This window comes from Tiliqua scincoides, chromosome 6 (assembly GCF_035046505.1).
Source record: "Tiliqua scincoides isolate rTilSci1 chromosome 6, rTilSci1.hap2, whole genome shotgun sequence".
Classification (NCBI taxonomy): domain Eukaryota; kingdom Metazoa; phylum Chordata; class Lepidosauria; order Squamata; family Scincidae; genus Tiliqua; species Tiliqua scincoides.
The window spans coordinates 73,203,175-73,208,271 of NC_089826.1; the positions used below are offsets into that span (position 1 = coordinate 73,203,175).

At 45.7% G+C, this 5,097-nt stretch overlaps 1 pseudogene; it reads left to right on the top strand.

Annotated features, from left to right (window-relative positions):
• Positions 1-370: 370 nt before the first annotated feature.
• LOC136656234 (5S ribosomal RNA) lies at positions 371-487 on the top strand (annotated as a pseudogene).
• The last annotated feature ends 4,610 nt before the right edge of the window (positions 488-5,097 follow it).

Below are 5,097 nucleotides of genomic sequence, written 5' to 3' on the forward strand. Positions count from 1 at the left end.
GAGAGCAGGGAGGGGATGTCATGAGATCAGAGGGTGGTGTGGGGCAGGGGATGGATTGGGCCTCGGAGGTGGCAGGATTGGCAACAACTATGCACACCATATCCTATCCCCCCTCATGGGCCCAGTTCGCCAACACAGATCCACTTGGATTTGCACCAGCTATTTAGCTCATGCAGGTCTGAGGAGACTGGTTGCTCAGGCTGGGGGTTACACTGAGCCAAGGGGACACATGTCTCCTTACCTTGAGGAGACCTCCAGCCTTCCAACTTCCCACATAGCATAAAATGTGGCCTGCGTTTGCCCCAGTGCATCGGTCCTGGGAGGAACTGGATAGGATTGTGCTTTCAGTTATCAATAACTGAAACTGAACACCAGCAACTGTTACCCTGCACATGCCCAATCTCGTCTGATCTTGGAAGCTAAGCAGGGGCAGGTCTGCTTAGTACTTGGATGGGAGACCACCTGGGAATACCGGGTGCTGTAGGCTTATACCATAGTCTTTCGAGACTGAAGGTTGCCAACCATTATCAATAACATATCAGTAGAACATATCAGTATTAATATGTTGATATCACATATCACATCATATTGATATAACATATCAGTATTGATAACAGTATCAATAACATAGATTAATGAATACCTTCAGCATCCATCCATTGTCTAGCAACCATTGCTTGCAACTCTGAAATCTAAATCTTCCCCATTGACGACCAAGCCTGAGAGCTGGGAGGCAGCAGGTCAAGTTTCCTTTGCTGGGCATTGCTTTCACTGCTTACAGTTCTGTCAGCAGAAGGTGAGGAACTTTTAATGCGATGGAACTTAAAAAGTCTGCCATGTGAAAAAAGATAGTTTATAGCCCTAAAGCCATGTATTTATACAGCGACCCATCCTTATCCACAGTCTTGGCATCCATGAATTTGACTGGAGGGCCTCAGAGATGTCCCGGATGCGACCGAAAGTGCCTACCAGTTGTGCCTCAGAAAGCCTCCCAGAGACTTCTGAAAGGCAGTTCCAGTTTACTGGCAGGGACTCCCCCCTAAGGATTCACTATCTGTGTTATTTGGTATATGCGGGGGGTCCTGGAACGGATCCCCTATGACAGTGTTTCTCAAACTGTGGGTCCGAACCCACTAGGTGGGTCATGAGCCAATTTCAGGTGGGTCCCCATTCATTTCAATGTTTTATTTTTAATATACTAGACTTGATGCTACCATGGTATATGACTGCATTTGGGGAAATGTTACAGACCTGTACTTTTAACAAGCTACTAGGTATAGTCAAGTTCATACTTACTGACTATGTATAGTCAATGGGACTTACTCCTGGGTAAGTGCGGGTAGGATTGCAGCCTAGGATTGTTAAAAATTTCCCTGCTTGATGATGTCACTTCTGGTCATGACATCACTTCCGGTGGGTCCTGACAGATTCTCATTCTAAAAAGTGGATCCCGGTGCTAAATATGTGAGAACCACTGCCCTACAGAATCCAAAGGCCCACTGTCTAGATCTTTCTAAACTGAAAAGCAGCCGCAACCATTTGATTCTGAGAGCTGATTGGCCACGGAACATCAACACTCATAAAAGCTCACCACTTCGTCAGCGTTCTCACTGGATGCCCTCATCAGTGCTGGTAATTGGCATGTGTCAATGTGCTCACAATGTGATTGTCCAATAAGGGATGATATGGGTGGTTGTGAAACGTGCCACTATTTGCCACAACTTAAGTACAACATCACTACATTTATACAGCATTTGAAAGTGTTCCAAGTAATTCATGTATAATATGATGGGGTGGGGTGAGGTTGAGAAAGTATAGTATGCTTAAGGATACCCAATGAACCCATGGCAGCTTAACCTGTAGAGCAGGAATTGTAGCTTTCATAACAGAATATGACAATATCAGTGGAACATGTGTAGGAGGTCAATTATGTAATTTTCAATGCAATCCTGCCTACGTTTAATAATAATAATAATAATAATAATAATAATAATAATAATAATAATAATAATAATAATAATAATAATATACAGTATTTATATACCGCCTTTCTTGGTCTTTATTCAAGACTTTATTCTAGGTCACTTTTATTCAAACTTTTATTCAAGCGAGTCATGGACTCTTCGCTCACAACAGGAGAGGAAACTGAGCGCTTTCCACATGCGCTGCCTCCGACGCATCCTCGGCATCACCTGGCAGGACAAAGTTCCAAACAACACAGTCCTGGAACGTGCTGGAATCCCTAGCATGTATTCACTGCTGAAACAGAGACGCCTGCGTTGGCTTGGTCATGTCGTGAGAATGGATGATGGCCGGATCCCAAAGGATCTCCTCTATGGAGAACTCGTGCAAGGAAAGCGCCCTACAGGTAGACCACAGCTGCGATACAAGGACATCTGCAAGAGGGATCTGAAGGCCTTAGGGATGGACCTCAACAAGTGGGAAACCCTGGCCTCTGAGCGGCCCGCTTGGAGGCAGGCTGTGCAGCATGGCCTTTCCCAGTTTGAAGAGACACTTTGCCAACAGTCTGAGGCTAAGAGGCAAAGAAGGAAGGCCCATAGCCAGGGAGACAGACCAGGGACAGACTGCACTTGCTCCCGGTGTGGAAGGGATTGTCACTCCCGGATTGGCCTTTTCAGCCACACTAGACGCTGTGCCAGAACCACCTTTCAGAGCGCGATACCATAGTCTTTCGAGACTGAAGGTTGCCAATACAATATTCAAGGTGGTTTACACAGGCAGGCTTATTAAATCCACGCAGGGATTTTTACAAATTGAAAAGAAGGTTCTCTCTTTCAAGAACCACCACATTCAAGATGTTACACTCCGATCTGGCTTCACATTCTGGCCTCCATCCTCCCACGCTCCGAGCAGATGGAACAGCTCAGCTGCAGCTTGCCAGCTGCTTCAAGGTCGCACGGTGCACGGTTTACTGGGAAGTAAGTTCCACTATTACTTTTACTGCCTTCCTATACATATTACTTTGAAGTAAGTTTGTCTGACTTGAATGGGGCATACTTGCAGGAAAATGTACTTAGGATTGTACCACATGGACAACTGCATGTGGTGGTGGTGGTGGTGGGGTGATCAGATAACCTGACAAAGTAAAAATCTTTTTTTACTTGCCTCCCCGTAGGCCACCTAGTTTCCACTGGGTCTCTTCAGATCTATGCCAGTTATTTAGCTGGTATAAGTACAAGGAAATTGGGGGGGGGCATGTTGGATCGGGATAAGGAGCACAGGATCTTAGCATGCACCTCTGCTGCCTAGATCCTTCCCCTCCTGCCCTTGAACCGCTCCCTGTCTAGTCCGTTCTCTACCCCAGTTCGTCCCTGAACCCCCCTGAACTGCTCCTGTTGCCACCTTATCTGTACTGGCATGGTATCCTGGAGTCACTATTGCACTTGTGGGGCCTCTGGTCATTTCCACCAGCAGCCTCAACACACACAACAGCAGTGTATCTTTCGCATTGTCGGACTGGGACTTAACAGTAGTGGATTGAGAGATCCACCCCCTTAAGCCCTGGGTAGGGCTGGGGACTAAGAGAATCAAGGGTTTTCATTTGGTATACCAGATAAGAAGTAACATCATTGTTGTTTTTAATGGAAAGACAAATTTATTTTCTGTCACCTACCGTGTCTGCATCAGAGAAGCCTAAAGTGTACAAGTAGCAAAAGAATGGAAAACATTTTACAAAAGCACTTGTCACCGAAACCTCTGATTCTTGTGAACTGCCTTCCCTTCCGAAATTATGCTCAGCAAGGGGGAACAAAAACAAACCTCAAGTAATTGCTTTGCAGAGTAATTTAAAGTGCTGAGCTAGCATTGTAGATTCAGTAAGAAGCTGAAGGATGTCCCATGGAATGAAGCAGTGCACTTAACAAACTGCCTTCTGTGCTGACAAAGCAGTGGAATTTTCACTGCTCCAACAACGCTGGCATAGCTTTTGAAGAAGAAATCAGTTCTTTGGAATAACAACGGTATTGTTACACTGTAGATCCTGTCGGGATTTCAGAATCAGTTTCTCCAACTATACCTAGCCAGTCCCTCCCTACATATGCTTCTCAGCCTGCAACTAGATGTGATAGCAGATGTGAGGCTGTGCTGGAAATTGCAGTCCCAGATCTTGTTGTTCTATCTGCCCAGTTGGGTCTAGCACTGTAAACTATAGAAAGCCTGGATGGTGTAGTGGTTTGGGAGTTGGACTTAGACCTAAAAGATCTAGGTTCAAATCCCTGCTCAGCCATGAAGCTTTCTGGGTGATCTTGGACCAGTTGCTATCTCTCAGACCACAATCCTATGCATGCCAACTCAGAAGTAAGTTCCATTGAGTTCAATGGGACTTACTTTCAGGAAAGTGTGCATAGGACTGCAGCCTCACCTACCTCACAGGGTTGTTGTGAGGTTGTTAGATCAGCACATAAGATAAAGGTATGGCAGGGGTTCCCAAATTGTGCATGAGGACAGCTTAGGGCCTCATGGCACACTTACAGAGGTGTCACTGGATGTCCCCGGGGGCCCTCCTACCTGTTTCCCTTAGTTGTGCCATCTTGAATTTTGCCAAATCTTGTGAGATCCAAGATGGCAGCACTCAAAATCTCAGGAGATTTTGGTGCCGCCATCTTGGATCTTGCAAGATTTCATTAGAAGTTTCCCAGGTACAATCTGTGGCATCTCCAGGCAGGTGTAGAAAAAGATCCTGCATGTTATCCTTCTGAGCTGCCAGCCAGTGCTAGATGGATCATTGGTCAGACTCAGTAAGGCAGACGCATAGTATCTTATATACGCTTGCATGCTTGTTTCCAAACTTACTGTGGACATGGTGCCTTTCTTCCACAGTGCCATGTTGAGGAGGTGCCGCACCGTACTCCCCAGAGATTTTGCGTGATGGCCAAGATGGCAGTGCTGAAAAGAAAAGATGCTGCACATTTTGGGAACCACTGACTGTAGCTATGACTGAACCACAATTCCCCAGACAGATTTCAGCTAAGGTAAAAGAAGCACTCTGAGTTTCCTCCCATCCATTTCAAACACATTTTCCCCCTTTATTTATTTATAAGATTTATACTGCCTTTTTCTGTCTCTAGCATTCATTCT